We start from the raw sequence: 24676 nt of genomic DNA on the forward strand, positions 1-24676 counted from the left end.
AACCGGCACACTAACATGGACTTGTGAGAAATGGAAAAGGTCTAAGAAATTGAGACTATGATTACGGTATCCCTTTTCATAGTTCTGAAGATTGTTTAGACACACATGTGAGCTATCTAAGAACAGGTGTATGAATCTAAATTTTAGAAATCCAACCGATTTCTGAATACATGTCAAAGCTAGTGGGAGCATAAGTGTTATGCTAATAATCATCATGCTAGTGGGAGCATGATAATTGTGATTACTATTATTGCAAGCTAGCAATGTTAATTATAGAAAAACAAAAGTTTCAATTCATGAAGTTTCAGGGGTTGAAAAGTTGTTTTGCTATAATTAAGGGAGAGGAAATTATACTTCATTTCAATTCTAAAGCTTAGATTGACAGTTTAATCATCTTTAGTCAAGAATATATATATATATATATATATATATATATATATATATATATATATATATATATATATATATATATATATATATATATATACTAGCCGTTTACCCGCGCTAAGCGTCGGGCGGCAAAAGGTTTCTTCCGGAAGAGGGTGTATCATATGATGTATTTTCGTATATTATTAATTATCAAAAGTCATACCAAAAATATTTTAAATCATAACATAAATAGTAAATGTCAAAAATCATACCAAAAATATTTTAAATCATACCATAAATAATAACTATCAAAAGTCATACCAAAAATACTTTAAATCATACCATAAAATACTAACCGTCAAAAATCATACCAAAATTAATCATATTATTATCATATTTTCATTAAAATAATATCATACTAAAAATAATATATATATATATATATATATATATATATATATATATATATATATACTCGGTTCCATTCCATTCTTCCGATTCCATCAAACCAAACAAAACAAAATGATTCTAAATGTAAAAAAATAACTCGATAATAAATGAAATAAAAAAAGATATTACCAGGACTTCAAAACTAAGTTTATTAAATAAATAAACAAGAAGGGTATAAATAGCAAAGGAGAAAAGTAAGCTACCCTTCTTTTTGGCCAAAGCCTGAACCAGGGACAGTAGAAATGCCAGTGGCTTCCAAGAGCTTGAGGCAATAGAAAACATCAAGAACTTTTCCAGCACTTTATGCAGCTTCAATTGCGTTTGGGGGTAGTTTTATTTGTGGGAATGAATACATGGGGCTTGATTTCAAATTTAAATAAATAAGAAAGCATTAATATCAAGAAATATGAGGTTAGAGAACAGTTTTATCGGAAAATGGCTAACCTTCTGTGAAATTACAAAAAACATTTTTGAAACTGTTGAATCCATCTGTCATTATGTGTGCTCTCTTCCATAGTGATTCAAGGATACCCTTGCTGCATTTGTTTACCAAGAGAATTGTCTAAAATAGCCCTCCATAACAACAATACTTTGCAAACAAGTAATTTTATCTTTAAACTACTCAAATCATCTAATTATTATACCCTTCAGTGATGACAAAATAAGTGAAATGTTTATAAATCAACAGTTTGTGAATGATGAAAATTTGAAAATGGACAATTAGGTCATTTTACCTATCTCTAAGAAACTGCTCATACGAGATATCACTTCTGAGTGTAAGTTCGTGAGCTGAAGTACTAACTTCCAACATCCAGGTAATAGTGTTATATCCATCTTTTATCTTACTTACGCCATCAACAACCTGTTTTATCAAAACATTCACTAAAGTGATAATGATAATATCTCTTAATATTATCTAGATTTGGGACGATTTTACATATATAATTAATATACACATATAAACCTGCAATACGAATTGAAGAACATTCACATTTGTCACCATCTTCTGTCTTTTTCTTCTTCCTCTTTGTATTCCATTGGCTTCAACATATCAGGTACTTTTTTTCTATATTTCTTTCTGTTTCATTTTCATCTGTTGCTCTGTGTATTAGAATGTGTATGGTTATAACTGAAAACAATTATCCTGCCACAGGGAAATACCAAGGGCAAGGGCAGTTTTTACTTTACAAGAATGTCCAGCAAACAAAGGGCCCTTCCACCCATCTTTATTTGGCGGGTCATATCAATTACAAGGCCACCAGCATTTGTTGCTGCTACTTGACCAATGAATCCTACCGCCAAAGGGATTGTTTTTCCAGTAGCCTACACAAGTACATCTGTTTTAGGCATAGTGTAACAAATGGAAATTTTGACTTTGTCCTACATTTCTGATTTTAAAACAAGACATGACTTAATAATTACAAATTCTTTAGATGTTAATAAAATTATTTTCTTTTGCAAATACAGAGTTTTTATAAGATATAAATACTACTTTACAATACTACATTTAAAAAAAAATAAGTTATCTTGATTTTCAGTTTTACTTAGTTGACCATGTATAATAAGGTTATAAGGTATAATCAAAATGTACACAAATCGAAATACTATCTGTATAAAATTGTTAATATATATATATATATATATATATATATATATATATATATATATATATATATATATATTAAATAGAGTTTTGATAAGATAATAAAAATAACTCTAATTTTACACAAAAATCAATGTAAATTTTTTGGGGGTTAGGAGTAGTAATTTACACAGATGACGGATTGTTGGAATTCATTTTCATGACTTTATGAAAGGAAAGTAGAATTCCTTTCTGGGTTATTTTTTAAGTTCCAACATAATTCAATTCCATTCTCAATTTGCATATTATTTACGGATAATTTAGATACTTGACAGACTATTAAGGGTAATTTAGTAATTTACCTTGAAGAGCAGCTTGTAAGCCTCTAATAAGAGATTTGAAGTTCGTCCAAATCCATTCAATTGTGATACTTTAAAATATAAGTTTTACCACTTTTACATATATGACCCCTGTGTTGTCTTATTTTTACTATGCCCAGTCCAAAATTGTAACTTTTCCATGAAACGTTGAAATAAAGAGCAAAAGTGAAAAAGGTTTTGAGTTCAGACTAAACATGGTAAAAGGAAGGAAGTACAGGGACCATTTTTTTTTAATTTTACTACATAAATTGCAAATAAGTAAGGATAACTCTTAAGATCTTTAAGCTTCCATATAGATCAGTTATACTAATATATGTTCTTATAAAACATATAAAATTAACAAGTGTAAATGACATAAATTATCTGGAAGATGATGACATATAGAAGAAGATTGAAAGGGATGATGCATATATACCTGCCAATCCAATATATCAAAAATAATGTTATCTGCATGCTCATAAGCTGACTAGAGTTGCTCTAATTCTTGGGGAGAAGATATTTCAGAAATTGTGGCAACCAATTTAGCCTTGTTGTCAAAAAGACTCTTGTCTTCAATGAAGATGGGATTTATCAATGATATTGTTGCGTGTAGCAACAATAAAATCAGGATGGATGAAAATCGTTTCTTGGATTTCACCACATTCATATGTTCATAACTTCTCACAGTATGTGATTTGTGGGAAATGTCAATGTAGGTGTGGAAAAGGAATGGGAAGATTTAGAACATGACATAAAGGGTTAGCAATCAGTAACTCATGGTGAATCCTATAAGAGCTTCTATAGAAATTAAGCTAAAATGGATAATGCGTTGCTAGCATATATGATCTAACCTACGCTGAAAGCTGTTTAGGGGCATCTGATTAAGCTTTTGAGAGGAAAATCCATATAAAAACAAATTGATCCATATTTCCCAACCATTGCAATCTTCACCTGCAGTTGCACACCAACACGAAAAGGGACAGGATATTAAGTAACTGAAATGCAGTAGTAAGTAGTAAAGGAGGAAAATGATACTAACAGAATTGGTGAGGTTGTCACAAGTTTCTGCCCTGTTAGTCCACTCTTGTAAATTTGGAGGTCTTGCTACACTGAAACAGAGAGAGAGAAAGAGAGAGAGAGAGAGAGAGAGAGAGAGAGAGAATAAATATTATCACATTCCTTCTACACATACTACTGACAATAAATATGTGCTCACCGCAGTAGTGCTAGCTGTTTCAGGATTGCCTCATGAGCATTTTGGTCATGGGAAAATTTAGAGATGATGAGAAATATATCTATCTCAATTATCAAAGGAATACAAACATCCACGCACCCGAAGTAAAAGAGGAACATGACAAATGTTTGGAACATCATGTATATTAAGAATGTGGCAGCCTGTTTGTTGACAAAATCAATCAATCAATCAGAAATGAACAACACAAAGCCAAGGACAGCCTATTAACCAGAAACTTACAGGTACATGACAAAATTGTGGGAGTTTCTGCTTTGTGTTTTCCAACAATGGCTGCAAGGTAAACCGATACTTTGATTGCTTAAGTCTTAACTCTTAACCACAACACACCCATTCATAAATCATACCTGAGCTGAACGACATGCTAAAAAGTGAGGGGTCAGGCCTAAAGCTCGCAGTTCCTGGACACTGTGATGTGTAGGCTTATTATTCTGAAGAAAAAAACAATCAGAGTGATTCAGTAGATAATTTAGAAAAACAAAAATGTATTTCTCCAAAAATAGAATAAGCTACTTGATAAATGTTAGTCAAGAAAATTCCAAAAAATAATTTAGAAAAAGAAAGAGCACATGGATTCAGTAGAAGCTCCAGAGACAAATTTCACCAGCTTCTTCATCGGAGGGATCAAACCAAGACTCGCTGTTCATACATCATTGTACCTTGGTGAATCAAAGACGTTGCACCATGGTGCAACCATCGACATCAAGTGGATCGTTTTCAAAAGACAATTTCTGGCTTTTCTCATTAGATGAAGTTATTGATTCAGATGGTGAAACCGGTGATAATGGTGATGAATAAGATGGAGATGGACCGGTACTGGTGGCAGCCGCCGCTAGATTTGCAGTTGGGCCCTTAACGCATAAAAGGGCTGCATCATAGGCTCTTGCTGCTGCTTCAGGAGTTGAGTAAGATCCTAACCATATTCTTGATTTCTGATTTGGTGCTCTTAACTCAGAAACCCATGAACCCCAACTCCTCATTCGCACTCCTTTGTATCTCCCTCTGGTAATCAATGGTGATGGTGATAGTAGAGAAGTAACATAAACCGACTCTTAATAGCTACAAGACTATAGGAGGGTGGTGGTAATGGAAGCCGAGGAGAACAATCGAAATCGCAGGCTCTAAGATAGAGAGACGAAGGTCGAAGAGAAGTCCTCAGTCGCAGCTAGAAGAGTTTGGAAGAAGCTTTTGGAAGAAACGATTGTTGGAAGAAATGATGGCTGATAGTGTCTAAAGGGTATTAGGGTTTTCCACGAGAAGCTTTGACCGTACGTTATGATGATACGTGCATGTATACGTATACGCTTAATAGATTGTACATGGTGTTATAAAATGTATACCTCTTAATTTTCAAGATATGGGCAATATGTTTAATAATATAGTTAATATATATATATATATATATATATATATATATATATATATATATATATATATATATATATATATATATATGAATTTTGTGTTGGAATGGTTCAACTTGAAGAAATTCTATATATATTGCGTTTTCAAAATTCGATTATGATTACGGCATCCCTCTTCATAGTTAAATTTTGAAAACATGGTAAATAAACAATATTGTAGCAAAAATTGGTCTACTATCATGTCTTTATGTCAAACATCATGAATCGTTTCCCATATGCTTCGGATATAGGATTGATTGCATGTGCTATAATATTCATCTTTTCTAAATTTTCCAAATATTTAAGGCATTGAGAAGGGAAAAGTCTAGAACTGGATATGACTAAAGTGATTAAGCAATTGTCGAGGACAAATCTGAGGTTCGCCAAAGATTGGTTGCTCGGGGAAAGTTGGAAGTATGATGTAAGTTGTCGGAAAGGACCGTATTGACATGTTCTGAAAAGAAGTAACTCTTGTTCGGAAGTGATAGTCAAAATCGGACTATAGAAATGTCTCCATAGGTGGAAGTTATTCAATCTATGTAGGATTAGTAAACCTTAATGCAAGAAGGATGTTCAAAGCAATGTACTTTGAATATGAGACTTCCGTTCCATAGAAGTTGACCTTCTTTGGAATACTCTGTAATGACTGGTGACAAGGTTTTGGTGACTTTGTGAATAATCATTACAAGAGGAACATTGCATAAAAGTTTAAAATCTAACATATTTTTTTGGTAAATGATAGGAATCAGACATTCTCACATTTACAATAAGGATTTGGGATTGTGAAATGAGTATCATTGGAATCATGTTTAATTGATCTACATCACAATGTAAGGATCCTAGACAAACATAGTGTGCATACTTGGAGTATGGCATAACTATTGTTTAGAAAAACAAAGTGTACATGCTAGGAGCATGGGACGACTGTTGTTTTTTATTCAAGTCTTAAGTTGATTGTTTGAAACATTATACAATGAATAATTTGTAATCAATATGGTGATAAATAAAAGGTGGTTCTATTTATATTCAAAAGGGTTTTGAGACCATATTAGATTCGATTATTATTGTGTTTCACTTTGCATGTTTTGACTTCCAAAATAGCTAGGTTATTCCTTCCGAATGACTAAGTTATTTAAACACTCCACGGTCGTTCATATGTTGGAAGTAGGTATGAATCAAGACTGTCATGAATCGAGTTTGTAGATGGCTAAATGGGTTTAGTCATAGCAATGGTTGCTACAACATTCATGAGTGCTCATAAGTTATGAGTATTGGACTAAATCCACGCTCACTTGTATCACTTCATGGAATTTATCTCGAATGATCGTGAGACGGTAATATCATATAAATCTTCAAACCTAGAGATATGAGTTGTTACCTATGAGTTGGTTGTGCATTTATTGCACGTAAACACATAAGTAACTTGATGTTATAAAATGTGCCTTTGTTTACAATTCAACAAGTAGTAGAACAAGCATATGATTCGAAGTTTATATGTTCCTTCTAGAAATAGAAGCGATATTTGGGCCCCTCGATGATTTTGTTGTGACCTATGTACCGGCCGGTCAGAACTAAATTGATGTGTTCGATTAAGTTCTTTGTCAAACAAATCGAAAATCGGGAAATAAACTGTTGGACAATATGTACGACGTTGTTCCATGTATTTGTCCGACTAATATCATGAGAACAGTGGATTACATGATCACTTATCTAAAATGGCGCTTCATAGTTCAACAGAGTTTTCGAGAGCTACGATTGCTGGTTGGTTCCTGAAGTAACATACGCAAATATAGTTATTAGACTTATCCAAGTGGGAGTCTGTTCGATAAGGTGTCTAAGTCCATAACTTATTTGGTACATACTTGACCCAACCCGACATGGTCAATTTGGGTTGAATTTCATCCAAACGATTTATGGATGATTTTATGAGAATTGTATACTTATGATTTATTAATATATTATAAGTTATAATATATTAATATGAAGTCATGTTATTTAATTAGTTTTAGTCTTAAATTAATTATGAATTAATTTAGAGATTAAAAAAGAAGACTGATTAAATTATGGGCTATTATATTTTATATAGTGTGGGCTAATACTCATTTGTTAATGGGCTAAGCTAATATGGAAGTCCATGGATGGTCGATGGAGCTTTTAACCCATGGATCCTTGGAAAGGAAAAGGCATGGGTTATTAGGGTTTCACCCTAACCATGCACACTATATAAAGAAGCATATGATGCAAGAAATGAGAATCTAGTTGTGTGAGGCTTAGTGGTAGCCGATTCCACAAGAAAGTATACTACCCTCTCAAAGTTTCCAAAAGTTTGTGGTGATTTGTGATTCCATTTGAGACATTCACACTATTGGTGCTTGGCTCTCAAACTCAAAACAATCAACCATCATCAAAAGGTATGTATTTCTACTAGTAGTTTTATGATTCATAAACCTTATGCTATGCTAGTTAGAAAGAAACCTTGGAAATTATTATTTGCATCTATTTTAGAAGAAAACATAGATCCAACGTTTATTAGGGTTGCATGCACACTTACGAAGTGTTAGATTGCTCAAAACCCAACAGTATTCAATATAATTGTTTGGTTGGATATATATATATATATATATATATATATATATATATATATATATTCAATATATATTTGTTGCAGTGAACATAATTCCAAAAATTTATGAAGTAAACAGTTTTTTTAAGCATCATATAATAGACTACAAGGTCTATGCTATACTATTCAAAAACTTGTACTATTGGCATTCAACCAGTGGCTAGGTGACCCTATCCCACTAGAGAATTCGAAGGCTACCTCGAACATCAAAAGATACATCCAAGCTACTACGTGATCTTATGCCACTAGATCCGTACTAATGATAAGTGAGTGTTTTTGACGAAATGAGTTGTGAATCTATTCCACAACTATGTTCCAAGAAGACTTGGTTTTCACAAACTCATTTTATTTATCACAACAAAAGGTTAATGATAGTCTCAGTAAGTTGTATTTCAATCTTCACTATGAAACAATTTGAGCTAATGAAAAGTTTCAGCAATAACAAATAAAAGTTGTTAGTGACATTGATTAAGTATCTATCACCAAATCTATTCATGGATTGAAAAATATTACATACATCACTTAAATATAACTCTTTGTCAAACCTTTTATTCATTAACTACTAATAGATAAAGACACTTGTGAATCATCTTCCCATATAAATAGTGTAACACCTAAATTTTTAAATAATTTTTCACATTTATAAAAATACATTTTCATTCATAACTGTCTTAAAAACATCATTGTATCACATAATCAATTCATAACATCACATCCCAAGATCAAAATGGGTAAAAGCTCCATGAGTGTGTACTGATCAAACCGACACCTTCCCGCGATCCTCACTGGTACCTGAAACACATAACATGACACAGTAAGCATAATTACTTAGTGAGTTTTCCCCAAAATACCACATGCAATAGATATTAGCCACTCGAGGCTATAACTCTGTTTGAACCTCTGGTTAATGTGTCTCAGTGGGACCTTCTGGTCCCATAACTCTGGTGTGCCCTCTGGCCCTAACTCTATGGGCCTTACAGTCCAAACTCTGTAAAATGCATAGCATAAAACACATAGAAATATCATCATGCAAAAACATATAAATACTCTATCAAATAACTCTAATTATCACTCTAGGTAAGGTATAGTGAGAAGACTCACCTCGAGTAACTCAGTAAATCTTAAACTCTAAAAAATACGATCTAGCCTCCGCATAATCATATGAAATAAATACTCCAATCAATACATCCCTCAAGGCTAGACTATTCCCTCCTTTAGTACTCTCAGAAGGGTAAAAGACCATTTTACCCCTCTTATGGCCCTAAGACCCAAAAATTGGCCAAACCTTAAAAGTCAACCAAAGTCAACTCTCAGGGTTACGTTGCACGTACCAAACATGTACGTTGGGCGTACCCGGTGTCTTCATAGAAAACGAGGTGTGCGACCCCTTACGCTGTGCGTACTGGGATTACGCCCCGTGTAACTCCCAATTTCAGACTCTAAGCTTTTTGGGGTCTTAATCAGTTAAGACTCACGTCCAACTTCTAGATCTGACCATCTATAACCCTCTTAATCCATAAAGTTGGTGACTTTAAGCCTTTTCATGGCTGGACAAGTCACTGACACCCATAATATTCCATTTCTAACCACTAGAAAGCTCAATACTTAAGCATGCCCTCATATCAACGACCAAGATGGAAACTTTATGGATCTATAACGCAAATACCACTGAAAAGGGACAGATCTAGGTCCATAGAGCACATTACACTTATAAAGTCTCCACCTTTGGGACTTTTAACCTTAAAATGGCACATGCAACATCAAATCAAAATGAAGAGGAAAGTTTTGAACTTTATACCTCCAGATGCAGCTCCTTCCTCTATAGATCTCAGATCCAAACTTGCACTTCAAGATCTAGCCTCCACAAGCTCCTCTCCTTCTTCTTCACTAACACACCAAGGCACTTTTAGCTCCAAAACACTCACTCTCAAGCTAAGGACGATGGAAGGCTCTCTTAGGGTTTCACTCACTGATATGGAGGCTGAGAAATGAGCCTTAGCATCCATTATATAGTGCACAAGTCAAATATTAGCATTTGCATCTGGACCCATTACGCCCAGCGTAACCCTGGGTACGCCCAGCGTACCCAGGTGAGTCTGCGTCCAAATTAAGCGCATGAGTACGTGTAGCATACTCCCCAGTATGCCCAACATACTCATTTGCTACAAGAACTCATCCAAGGGACCACTCTTGAGAACTTGACAAAATGGAAGGATTTAATAGCTTTACCTAGATTTTTGGGATATTACAAATAGGATTAATATATATCAAATGAATCAAGGATATTTTCCTTCAAAAATTCCATCCTTTTGAAGTTAGTATATGTGTTTCATATTTATATTGTCATGACGATTAAGATATAGATAAGTTTGAATCAAATATCATTTGATTATATAGGTGTATCTTTAGAACTATTAATTTAATTAAAGCTTATAGATTTACTTCATAATTGACATTATGAGAAAATCTCTAACATGGAATATTCAGAACATTAATGCGAACATCCATTAAACGATAAGTAAATCTAGATTCATTCATAAATTTACAACCGTTACATGTTCCTATAAGAATAGGTAGGTACAAAATATGTATTGTTTAAGTAAAGACTATACCATCACTTGTTACATCTTCAACATGAAATATCATTTGTTTGCGATCAATTGATTATTCCTTCCAAACATCAGCACAAAATATCAATTATTAGTGTCACTTGAAGTATAACACACTCAATTGAATGATGTGAAAATAAATAGTTCTATCATATAGATATCTGAAGTCTTGTCCAAGTCAAACATCCTTAGCTCGATGAGATTAGAGGAGCAATTCATCTTTTAGTATCCAGTTTCTTCCACGGTAGAAACAACACTAATCATTTGATCCTTTCTTGATTTTTGGGATTATGTTGCATATCCCTTAACTATAATTCTATTTGAGTACATAATCTCTTAGAATTTTCCTTCTATTCAATGCTTGAACACACTTGAAACACATTCTAGTGTTCTGATTGAATATATGCTTTACTTGATGAGACATCTGATATGTTTCATAATTTTCCAAGATTTTCTGCAAGTCAATGTTAATTACTCCAGTATGATGTGAGACACATCAACATCATCACAATAATACTACCATCAAAGTATCATGATCAGACAGACTAGCTTGTAGAGGTTATTCAGGAATGGGATCTTTCAGTATATATAATTTCTATTTATCCTTAAGGTGAAACCTCAAGATATTATACCAATTATAGAAATTATAACCATCCAATGTTATTATCTCTTGCAACTCAACAAGAAAGAGGTTTTGCAAGGCGTAAGAGTATTAACAGTTATTAATAGAATTTAACAAAGTTTCATTTAGTATTTTTAATATTTAGTCTTTAAAATTTAATACCTTTTATTGTTTCTTAACACATTAGTTTATTAAAGTCTAGGATCCAAGTAACGAAATAAGTAAATGGTTAGGAGCCATTTATCCCATAAACTTAATCAAACTCAGTAGGTAGCGATTATCAATTGCATACGGTATGTAATTCCTAGATAAAGGGACCCCAAACAACTATTGCTTAACTTGGCATGTTTATCCCATATATGCCTCGGACCTCTCATGCTTAAGTGACCTTTATCACACAAGATTCCGAACAAGTCATCCTAAACAACTTCTAGTATTACAATTAACTAGTGACAAGGTGACACTTTAGACACCAGAAACTACAAAACTACCCCAATCATCATAAGACAATACTAATGGTTAGGTGACCCATCACCCACTAAGACCATAAAAATAATACCAAGTATTTTTCAAAAGGACGACAATGACTTGCATTTTTAAGAAAAGGTTTTATATGTGTTTTTTATAGGTGTAAAAACATGGTCTCCTGAATATTTTACGCATCCAACAATTCATGTACCCTTGTGTAAAATTCATATTACTTGTTATAAGATTCTTAAAGTGCCAAATAAAACTTCATTTTATTTTCCATTAGCCACGATCAATTATAAACTAAAATCTGATATTTTAAATTTAGTCGTAGAGCGGTTTTAAGAACCGTTAATAGTATTAGTAAAACTTCATTTTATATTTAAGACTTGGATTTTTGTATGAGTTCTAAAATAACAATTTAAAATCTCCTTTTAACAATAAAAAACTTATGACTTTATGCATTTATAGAATCAACTCATTTTATTTTATAAACTCAATTTTGTGCATCTTATGATAAAATTCATATTTTGATAAACCAAAATTTAGGTGATGATACTTATGTTTTAAATTTCATTTGGCATTTATAAAATATAATATCAACATGTTGCGTTAAGTTTATAAAAAATAATATCATATATTAAATTTCGATGGAAAATAATAACTAGTATTATAGTTTCGACGTAATAACACTATAAACCGATTTTAGTCTTTTTAATAAAAACTCATTATTTATAGTAAAGACATGGAGTTTATATAAAATTTAAACATATTTTAAACCATTTCAAATATTTTAAAGTTAAATATTTATAAAATAAAAACTCATTATTTATAGTAAAGACATGGAGTTTATATAAAATTTAAACATATTTTAAACCATTTCAAATATTTTAAAGTTAAATATTTATAAGTTATACGATAAAACTATTTTTTAACAAAAAATTGAGTTTTAACTAGTAAAGCGTTTTTATAAATATCCATTTATAAACATCTTATGTTATTTTTTAAATATTTTTTACTCAAACTCCAAGTGATATTATCTTATAAAAAATGATACTTGATATGTAAAAACCATTTTCATACATAAAACATAACATACATTTAACATAAAACACACATCACAAGCATGCATTATAATGTGTATAAACCAAGCCATGTCTAGTAATAACTTTTGTGAACCATCACAAGAATTATTAAGACTTTACTAAAGGAATTAAGAGACACTTCAAAAAAGTCTTCAAGCTCCCACTTGCCAAGTCAACTCTTGCTTGCAAAAGGGCTTCAAATCTTCATGTTGTGAATGTTGTTGCTCTTAAACCATTAAGACTATAATTAATCCCAAAACAAAGAGTAGAAGCTCATGCTTGGGATTATGGTCTCAAGTGGTTAAGTCATATTTAAAATGGTCATTTCTTCATCTTGTTACATTTAAAAAGAAACACAATTAGTGTAACTAATTTATTACAACAAATTAACAAATGAAAAATACATATTTATCTATTACATCTTATGAACAAATAAATATCAACCCAGCACAATGTAAATGTCCAAATGGCTTGTTTATACATAACAACATACCAAATATTATAACAAACAACTCTTCGTTTTTTCTAAGGCAACTTTTATATAACCAAAATGCATGAAAAATGGTTATATATAAAAATAAACAATTTTACCCAAGAAGTTGCCAAAGAAGACAAATATGGATTTTTCTTAGCAAAAAGAAATCCATGCTTGTTTTCCAAAAACCAAAGATTATCAAATATAAAAAATCATTCTAACATATAAAGATGGTTCTGATACCACTAATGGGTTTTGATACAAAATATAAATGTGTTTTTCATAAAAACGAGCAACAAAAGCATAAAAAATAACAATATAATTTTCTAGTTTATCACAAAACCAAACCATCTAGGATCCATTTATAGAGGTTAGAATGATATTAAAAAATCATAGGATGTTTTAGAGATAACTTTTGAAGCCTTTGAACACTCTTTGTTTAGGGTGTTGATGAAGATGTAAAAATCAAAAAACATGATCTTCTCTACAAGTATCCACCATCAAGATTAAGGCACTTGGAATGCTAGTTCCTTCTTGTATTATTGAGTGTCTTAAGCCTTTAAGTCCTTAACTCAAATAATCACTAAAGGAGACAACTAAAGAGGTCTTCTACTCACCAAACTAGCTTCAAAAGAGAGAGGTGGAGAGTATAAGAGAGTTTCGGGCATATGAAATAATGGAGAGAATTCACTAGAAAAACTTGCTTCAAACTCATGCAAGACCCCTCATTAAATACCCATGCAAAAGCAAAAGCAACACCATATAATAATATAACATATTTACTAATGGGGAGCATAGGAGGAAGGTTGACAAGGAACCTCCCATGCTTGTCTAAACCTTCGGCCAAAGAGTGAAAGAAAGAGACAAAACTTGTCTCCTAATGTGACAACCCGAAATTTTCTCCGTTATTTTTAACACACCCCTGCTAATAAAATTGAATTTTTAATAAAGTTTTCGTTAACTTCTTTGGTAAAGTAAATTAACTAAGGTTATTGTTATAATTACATACGAGTCGGAAAACAAAAAATCGCACGAAAAACTCACAATTCCCTCGAAAAACGACGAGTTCACAGCCAAGGCAAGTTTACGGCTGAAAACTCTGTTTACGGTCAGTGCCAGGTGGACCCCACCACCAACCATACCCCTGACCTATAAATACAGGATCCCACCCTCATTTAAAACTTCTTAGGCGGAAACACCCACTTTATCTCTCTAAACCTCTTGACCGTAAACTCCTTAAAGCCCTCCTTTCACCCGACAAAACGCTGGAAATCGTCATTTAGGGCCATTTGGGAGCCTCTGGAACACTTTTTAGTCGAAAACCAATAGTCTTGTTCTTGGGTTTACGTTCGTAATCTCACAGATCTTCAAAAGCCGTAAACCTAGTTCACGGCCATAAACCCGGTTCCCGGCCGTAAACTCCATTCAAAACCGTAAACTCCATATACGGCCGTAAACAACTCTTTCGTGGGGAAAAGCCTGTTTTCCTCGATTCAATCAAATCCCGGTAACATTCCATAACCAAAACCAAGTGTTTATCTAACACTTTATCTAATGAAATTGCTAATTTGGATACATATATGTATTTATTTGATATTAGGATTCTGTTAAGTGACACGCGCATCAAATCAAGGATCTTCCGATCCAAATCTTTACGACCAACCAACTGTGAGTTCATACCCATACGCTTTTATAAGTTTTTATAATGTTTTCATGGGGGGAATACAAGCCAAACCTAAAGGTTTTCACAAGTTATAAATGGATGCAATTACAACAGTTTTACATCAAACTTTTAGATAATTTATCCCTTTTGTAATATGCGGAGCATAAGGGATGCTTTCTAAACATAATTGCATAGTTTTCAGAACAATACATGAACATAACATACCAGTCAAACTATAATAGGTATAGTTTGGAGAATTCATTACTGGTTTTACAGGTTTAGACACATAAACTATGGCAGATTTAGTTTATCCATATTACATTACGATTACAAGAGTGTCTTACTAAATAATTATTTTGCGTATAATTATTTATACTCTACACCGTTTACCAACGATTTCAAACTCGAGAATAACCCTTCACGGTACCAGTAAATCCTCACCTTTAGTATAACCAGAGTCTCCTGGAGGGAGAGCATGAAATTTGTGAATAGATCTATTGGGGACCGACAATCCTACACCTGAACTGTTAGCTACAGTTAGGCGGGCACGCCTGGGGTGATAAATTTTCTAATCCTATGACGCCTGAAGAAATGTCAAGGAGGTCATCAGTCATATTATCATGGTTATACAAACTCACAATAGTATCAACTAACCTTTGTTTACGGGATTTTCCTTCTTCAATAGTTTTATTTTAATTAATAAGACTACCCACTTACTACATTGGAGGGTATTCCATGGATCCAACCTTTGGTTTTATTTTAAGTAATAAAACTACCTTACATACTGGTGGAAGCCAGGGTTTTCAAACGGAACATGTTTTCATACTGGCGGAGGTGAGGGTTTTCGAACAAAACTTACATCACCTACTGGTGGTAGCCAGGATTTTCAAACGTAACACATCTTACTTACTGGTGATTGACCAAGGTTTCGATACAAACGAATTTTACATATAATGAATAGAAATCGTTTATACAAATTCAGTGACTAGTTTTCAATACAAAAACATGCTTATGAACTCACCAGCTTTATGCTGATACGTTTTCAAACTGCTTGTATTCTAAGGACAATGATTAGACAGGTACCATTGCCAGCTTTTGGAGAAGGAGTAGCATTTTGGAGTCACGTCTTTATCTTTTGCTTCTTTTGATGTACACAAACTATGTTTTCAAACATATGTAAATAATCATATTGTAGTGCAATGGTTGTGTTTACCTTGATTACTAAGATACGATTCTTGTGATACTACGCATGACATCGCCTGTCCCCGGACGTTTCCGCTATTGTTTTCTGACGGTTCGGGGTGTGACACCTAACTTCATCATGCTGCAAAAGAATTGGTTTAAATTTTATAAACTCAGAGTGTATAAAATATAAACTTTTTCTTTAAGTAAAAGCCAAAAGGATTTAACTAATCTAAAAGTTGTGCATGACCTATTAATTTATACCATATGAAATAATAAGTAGTTATACTCTCTTATAATTATTATTTTCATAAATCAATAATTATTCCCTAATTAAAATACAAGAATTTAATAATCATATTAATAATAAATATGAAAAATGTGTCAACTTGATAAAGGTGTGACCCTATAGGATCATATATTATTAGCAATATCACTCCATAATGATTCTTTGGCATAATGATTCTTGGCTATAGCAGGATCAGGTTTTTTGTAGCATACAAAAAGCCTTCATGAGCTATGTGAATATTGACAGTCTGTTCAATCTCAATCAAGGTTTGGGGTCTGTTCCGATCATTCATGGGAATCTTTTTGTTAATGTTTGAGGTTTTTCTCTCAATAGAGCTTTGGTGTTTTTCCTCTTTTCGGGACAAGATTATGGGTTCCCTAAGGATGTGTATTGCGGTAATCAATATATGTATTGCTGAGAAAGGTGTAATGTGTTTTGTTTAAAGGGAACAGTTAAGGTATTGTTGGGAGTATCAGTCATGTATCATAAAGTATCGATGAAATGTATTCATTATATTTCCATTTGTTCGCAAGACGTTGTTAGGGGTTTGATTATCAAGTTGGGAATTGATTTTGAAGCCGTGAATCATAAAGTTCCGCATGAATGTAGCAAGTGGTTTTCCAGGTGGGGGTACACTTGAGCGGATGGGGGTTTGATGCAATGTGGAAATTTTTGGATTGATCGTCTCTGCACGTTGGAATAGTGGTTGGTATGGCATGGCAGATAACCAAGGGTTATTTAAGGTTGTGGTACATCATATGGATTTGGATTTGGGTAATGTTCGCAATCGACATGTTTTCAGGGTCATTTATGGATGTTATGGTAGTGTCTCCAGTCAGGGAGTGGGGTAGATTCATAAATGTATGCTCGTCAGTTTTAGTGAAGGGTCTACAAGAAGATGTTATGAGTTGTCATTTTCGAGTGGGCTTTTGGTGGAAACTCGCATTGGAAATCGTGAGTGTATCATGCAAGGTTTTTAGTTCAGAGAGATGTGGGTTAAGAAATTTGTATGTCAAAGGCATCAGCTGGAGGGTTTAGGATTTAGCTTATGTGACTGTACTCTAGAATGGTTCAACCTGTGTGAAGGTCAAGCAAGTTATGGGGGTTCTAAATCATAGCTACAATGTATCGGTCCGAAAGTTAAGGAACTAAATATCTTGTATCTCATTGTATTCATGGAATTGTTATCATCAGGAGTTGAATAGATAGTTTGAAGGATAAGTGTCATGGATTTAACATTGGTTCAGTATGGGTGGTCTGTCAGGGACTTAGACCAATTCGAGACTTCAGATTTCAGGTAAACTAGGTTAGGTTTGTGCATGGGATTATGGATTTGTTTTCTTCAGGTTGGAAAGTTTTGTAGGCTTCTATTCCTTAGGAACGTCATTGTATGTTCAAGGTTATGGTTGTCCCTCAAGCTGTCAGGAATGTCGGGGATGGTAAGGAATGATTTCGAGGATGAAATCGAATTTAAGTGGGGGAGAGTAGTAACACCCGGTTTCGAATCGCTACATTATTTGGGGCTATGGCCCGATCATCAGTTTTCATAAGGCTTAGGACCTTGGGGAAGAAAGGATTTGACTCTTTTTGGATGAGGGTTAATGTCTAAGTGATCTGAGTGTTCGGTGGTGTTTCGGAGCCCAAGTGAAAATTGTAATTTTTTAACTCAATCCATTATGAATTTTAGGTGTGGTTCAAGAGTTTTAAGGCTAAGGTGAGTTGTTGGAAGTGTAGGGCTTCTCATCACCTTTTCGTGGATATAAAGTTCATCGGAAACAAACATAGATTGAGGAAGTTATGGTCTTCAGAGTGTTTTAAGGTTTAAGAGGGAATCCTAGTACGCGGGGGGTACAACAAGTTACACTTTGCGTACTAGATGAGAAGCTAGTATGTAGGGCGTACTTTTGGTGTACGCTTTGCATACTAGTGAATAAGAGTCGTAGGTCCATAGCACCGTACGCTGGGTGTACGAGGGGGAAATGGAAAACACTAATTTTCATGTTGCACCCTATATAAGCTTTATGTTAGCCTCTTCTGATCATTTCTAGTCAGCCTCCATATCCTAAAAACCCTAATCCGTTCCATAGTAATTATTTGGTGATCTTAAGCTCTTGTGAAGCTTTTGTGGATCTAGAAGAGGAAGAATGTCACACCCCCAAACCGGAATGGCGGAAACGTTCGGGGGTGGAGGACATCATGTTTAGTATCACAACACATGTATCATAGTAATCATAGTAAAAACAACCATAGTATTAATATTAAAGTATTTACAAAGTAGTGATTCACAAAAGATTGACTCCAAAAGTAAATAACAAAACAAGACATGAAGCTACTATGCTCCATCTTCTAAATCCCAGTACGTGTACCTGTCTACTAGTTTCCTGAGAATACAAGTTATTTTGAAAGAGATGATCAACATTTAAGTTGGTGAGTTCATAAGTATTTTAGTGATGTAAAGTATGTTGTAAGTTCTTTTAGAAAAGTTCGCCTGTTCCTCCAGAAAATCTTATATTTTCTGATATGATGAATGGTAAGTAAAATGAATCTACAGTCCTTTCTATGAGTACTAAATGGATACAAGTTATATACAATTTAGAGTAAATAGACAATCGATTGTGTGAATCTGCCCTAAGCCCACAACCAAACAAGGAACAGGGAATGAGGCGAAAGTCACACATCCTATTGTCTATTAGATCTTCATTGTATACAATCCTGGCGTATTCATTTGGTACTTATGGAGTTAACTGTAATAGTTCCTTTATTTGATGAAAACATTGTTTAAGAAAAACCCTTATTTCCTTTAGTAAAAATGGTAACCACAATAGTTCCTTCTATAATCACTTAGTTTACACTAGCTATATATAATCTAATATCGAACGGATAGTTAATTGTGTAAATCTGCCCTAGGCCCACTACCAAACAAGGAACAGGAAGTGAGGCGGAAAGCACACATCCAACTGCCTATCGGATGTTAATTATATATAACCTTGAGGTATAAACTAAGGTATTATAGAATTAACCACTAAAGGTCCTTTAAGTTATACTGATTTAATAAAATGGATTAAACCCTTGTAACCAATAAGTTTCTAGTTTAGTCTACTATATGTTCTATTTGAAAAGTATGTTTTTGTACTAGAAAATGGTGTACTGAATTTGTATGTTATGACGTGACCTATATCTAGTACCCCTTATGATTACTTGGTGTATACAGAACACACACACATACATACATATATATATATATATAGCTAAGATTGAATAAATAGTAGACTGGGTGCAGCTGCTCTAAGCCCACAACAAAAACAAGGAACATGAAATGAAGCGGAAAGCACACATCCTACTATCTGTCAGACTCGATTAATATATATCCCTATTGTATCTACTGAGGAATCATAAAGTTAGCATTATAGGCCCCCTCTTAACTGAATGTACTAACTACCTTAAAACCAATTTGTTAATTAAGGTTAAGATGTGATGTGGTTGTAACTATACTGATATGACATGTGATTAACATGACGACCTACTGGCACCAAAACTGATGTGATATTTTTCACCAGTGGACTTGCAAGTCCCACTTTAGCTAGCAGCAATGTGTGGGGTGTCAATCCCATATAGATCTATACACAAACTCATGCCCTCCCTCTAGGAGACTCTGGTTGCAAAACGCGACCTAACAAATATATTGTTGAGCCGTGAAGTAACCTCATACAAATGTTATCTTGTTCTTGTTATCATATGTTCCTTCTGTTCTTGTTATTGTATGATTTGAACTTCTAAACTATACCCTTTATAGTTTACTAGTATATTTGTTTGAACTGTTACTGACTTGAATAAAAGACTCATTTATCTACCTAGTTATGATTGTACTTTAAAAACGGTGTTTTATAAACAATTAAAGTAACATAACTTAAAAGAGTTTTTGAAATGGTTTTGATCACTTATAAAGTATAATAAATCCTTTGAATATGAAGGTTGTCACAAATATCATTTACACAATTATCATTGTGTTCGACTTGTATTCCCCCCCCCCCCCCCCTAAAAGCATTTAAAAGACTGATTATAGGGTTATGAACTCACCTTATGTGGGTGATTCAATTGCAGATTCGTGTAAGGATGAGAAGTTCCACGAATGAATTCCTGAGACACAAATGAGTCCTAAATGACATATAATGGCATATATTGGCATGTAATTAGTGTTTTAAAAAACTATCATGCAAGGAAACACCCTTAGGGACAATGAAACACTTGCCAGAAAGTGTTACAATCACATGTGATTGACTAAAGAGGGATTACGGCCACACAAGGGAGTGTACGGCCAAGGAGTTTACCGTCAAGGAGTGTACGACCATACACTCACGGAAGAAGCATGCAAAAGAGGTGTTTGTGGCCATATCTAGCATCCATTAAGTGTTTACGATCCTATGTTGGAACATGAGATGAGTTTGCAGCCAAGACATGCACCAAACAACGGTTTACAGACATGCAAGGGTGTGCGGCCATAAACTCTTGTTGTTCACGCTAAATTGGTTGTTTCTAGGGTGTTAAACAAGGGCTTCTAATGAATACTAAGTATATGGCAAGGATACTTATGATTTGGAAGCTTGAAGAGGGATCACAGCCCAAGAACTACTATGTGTTCTTGGTGAAATGGATGAAGGTTTGAAGATCTATCATAAGGAGATGTTTTCATGGATGAATCATGATATGTTACAAAACTAAGGAGAATATCAAGAAAGATGGAAGAATCACTTACCACTTTTGAAGATTTGAAGGAGTGTTCTTGATGATAGTTGAGAGAAAATGGAAGTTCTTGAGGTGAAAGTGTAAGAAATGAAGAAAATGAAGGGAAATGATACATATGAGGGTGAGTTCACAGCCATCTTCAATGTACACTCATGTGTGCCATCGTACACTCCTCTTGATGGAGTTCTTGGCTCAAATGTAACATGAAGAACCTACGTTAACTTATCCCTAAACTCTATACTTGAATGTACTAGGATTAGAACACTCAAACAGACCCTAAACAATGCTAAAAGATTGTAGAAATGAGTCTGACTCTTGATTGATTGGCTGGACTTATAAGACAAAATGTTTTGGGTTGTCACATCATCCCCCCGTTAGATGGTATTTCGTCTGGAAATTAGCTTTCTTAGCAGTACCACTGGGTTTGTGCTCCTCTGACTGGCAGAATACCCACTTGTAGACCTGGGTAATTTTTCCCTAATGTCCATGATATGATTCATACCTCGTCCATCTATCATTACCTCGTTAGATAGTATTATACAAGCCATATAGAATTAAGATTAGTAACACGGTCGGATGTGCGACTCTGCCCCAGGTCCACCACCAAACAAGGAACAGGAGATAGGGCGGACACACGCATACTAAATCTGCTTAATCCTTATTATATACCACCCTCATGTATACACTTAGTAGTGATAGGTGGGTTGTATTCGTCCTTAGCCTCTGTGCTTGAACTTGATCTGTTGGACGAGTGGTAGTTCGGGAAGGTATGTTGAATATACGGCGGAAAGGTTTTGGGGGGCAAGGTACTCCTTGCATGAGTATTGCGGGGTTTAGAATATGAGGTAGATGATTCCGAGGTCTAGGTCGGGTTGTCATTACGGATGATGAGGGTTTCATGAATTTGACGGTCAGGGCGATGGAAACATATGACCTTGGTATGGTGAGGACCAGACCAATTCATGATGAATGATGACAATGGACTCTTTACAGAAACAAATGTTAGGCCGATTTAAAAGAAAATTTTGTTATACGACGGTGTATCCCGAGTGTGTTCGACAATGTACTCTGTGTAATTGTTCTAGTGCTTTATGTTTTCCCCCTTGATATACCACTGCCACACATCGTACCGCGATAAGAGAGTACTAATAGTGCAGTGTTTTGATAACTAGTGTCGATACTCTACATTATGATCCTCCTCAGTACCTCTATGATTGTCTGGCATATACAAGTAATGTATTGTTAAGATGAATAAGACGGTCGACTGAGTGGCTCTGCCCTAAATCCACAACCAAACAAGGAATAGGAATTAAGGGTGAATCACTCACTCTAAGTCTGCAAAATCTTAGCTATGCACAACCTTGATGTACATACTAAGCCATCATAGCTTCCTTGTACGGATCTTTAGTTCTCTCTTGAATGTTGTGATTTATTCAGATGAGTGAGTTATTATAATTACTTTTAAATGTTTTCCCCAGGTTTTAATCTTATATAAATATAAATTAATTTTTAAATCAATTCTTAATTTGAAGACCTACCGCTGGTCGCTGCGGACTCTGGGGCGATTTCTCATGCAGTGATCATCAGAATCCATCCATCAACGCCTGAGTTCTTCGTTATCGGGTAGTCCCTCTTGTAATGCCTTGTCTCACCATAGCCACAGTGTAACATCCAGATTCCTAGGTATATATATATTTTTTTTATTTTGGAGTTTGTGGATGGACTCGGCGAATTGGTGCTTAGACTCGCCAAGTAGGGTCGCGGATTCTCATCTGGGTTCATGACTGGACTCGGCGAGTCCACACTATTTAATGAAACCCTAATTTCCAAAGGTTGGGACCTATTTAAAGGCCCTTAGTTCCGTCATTTGCGGCTACCAAACCCCAGAGAGAAACCCTAAAAGAGCTAGAGCGATTGTGAGAGGAAAGGAGCCATTTCTTGATCTTTGTGGTTGATTCTTGCAAGAAGGAGGTGTTTCCAGCTTAGTGGAGACCAAGGAGGTGGTGCATCTATGGATTTCGAGCTAAAGACTTCATCTTTGAGGTACTATATCGCCCCTTTAACTGTTTTGTTCGAGGAATCCATAGATGTAGAGTTTTCATGTCCTTTAATGGAAGAAATTGTGAGAATATGGCCCCTATTCGCTTTGATACTTCTCATCTGGACCCATAGTGGTCTAAAGAGCTTATCTCAGCTTGATTTATGTTGAGCTATAGATGTGTTGAGCTTAGGATGTTATTTTTGGGGCTAAATCACCAAGTGAAACCTTCTAGATGTCCCATGAGTGTCAAGATTTGAGCTTTACGTGTTTATCATGATTGGAAAGGCCAGATCTATGGACCAAAGGAATAGATCTGACCTCAGGAGGTCAATTAAGTTTGTGCATGGCATGAACTCACCGAGTCCAAGGTCTGACTCGGCGAGTAAGGTCTGGGTTTCCCGTAAATCACTGAGTGAGTAGACTTGCCGAGTTGGGGGAATAACTCAATGAGTCAGAGAGGGATTAGAGGACTGGGGTTCAAGGCAGAACTCACCGAGTTGATCTTGAGACTCGGTGAGTTGAGTCAGGTGGCCCCACAATTCATGCCAGGTGTGACTCATCGAGCAAGGGGATGGACTCGACATGCCAAACTAGACTAGAGAGTTAGTGGATACATGTAGACTCGCCGAGTTGCCCAAGTGCACTCGACTAGTTGGGTCAAAGTTTGACCATTGAATTTGGTTGACTTTTAGGGTTTGGTTAACAAGGAGGGCCTTTGAGCCAAAAGATGGGTAAAATGGTCTTTTACCCTTGTGAGGGTGCCAAGAGACGGTTGGTCTAGTCCTGAGAGTTATATTTATGAGAGTATTACTTTATGTGATTAGGTGGAGGCTAGATCGTATTTTTACCGAGTCAGAGATTTACCGACACATCTGAGGTGAGTTTTCTAACTATACTTTACCTTGAGTGGTAATTAGAGTTATGTGATAGACTTATTATATGCTACTTATGTGTTGTGTTGCACTGCATTATTTCTATGTGATTTATGCCATGTGTATATCAGAGTATATCAGAGATAGAACCGGAAGGTTCACTGAGCTAGGACCAGAGGGTCCACATAGTTAGGGCCCAAAGGCCCATAGAGTTATAGCCTCGAGTGGCTAGTATGTGTTATGTATGGTATTTTAGGGAACTCAATAAGCTTTATGCTTACAGTGTTATGTGTTATGTGTTTCAGGTACCAGTGATGATCACGGGAAGGCGTTGGCATGATTCGTACACACGCATGGGATTTTATGTATTTTGATCTTGGAAAATATTTTGTGAAACGAAGATATGATACAATGAGATTTTGTTAACAAATGTGTTTGGAAAATGTGTTTTAAAATGAGAAAAATTGTCTTAAATTTTACGGTGTTACAATTTTGTATCAGAGCCTTAGTTTGAGGGATTCGGATGCATCTTCGGGAGTATCTGAACTCAAATTGAGGATTTGAAGAAAATTTTGATAATAAAGTAATT

The 24676-nt window shown here is 34.7% G+C and overlaps 1 pseudogene across 1 annotated transcript in view; it reads right to left on the reverse strand.

The window, feature by feature from the left end:
• Window positions 1-849: 849 nt before the first annotated feature.
• The window catches only part of LOC145045456 (uncharacterized), a 31232-nt pseudogene continuing 7405 nt past the window's right edge, over window positions 850-24676 (reverse strand). The window contains exons 2-11 of the transcript XR_013681832.1: window positions 4582-5063; window positions 4360-4443; window positions 4235-4285; window positions 3977-4155; window positions 3800-3869; window positions 3197-3711; window positions 1784-2142; window positions 1554-1681; window positions 1264-1355; window positions 850-1178 (exon numbers count right to left, since the gene is read on the reverse strand). The product of XR_013681832.1 is annotated as an uncharacterized LOC145045456 (transcript). The remainder of the gene's footprint in view (window positions 1179-1263; window positions 1356-1553; window positions 1682-1783; window positions 2143-3196; window positions 3712-3799; window positions 3870-3976; window positions 4156-4234; window positions 4286-4359; window positions 4444-4581; window positions 5064-24676) is intronic.

The sequence above is a fragment of the Lactuca saligna genome, chromosome 5 (assembly GCF_052625555.1).
Source record: "Lactuca saligna cultivar CGN05327 chromosome 5, ASM5262555v1, whole genome shotgun sequence".
NCBI classification, from domain to species: domain Eukaryota; kingdom Viridiplantae; phylum Streptophyta; class Magnoliopsida; order Asterales; family Asteraceae; genus Lactuca; species Lactuca saligna.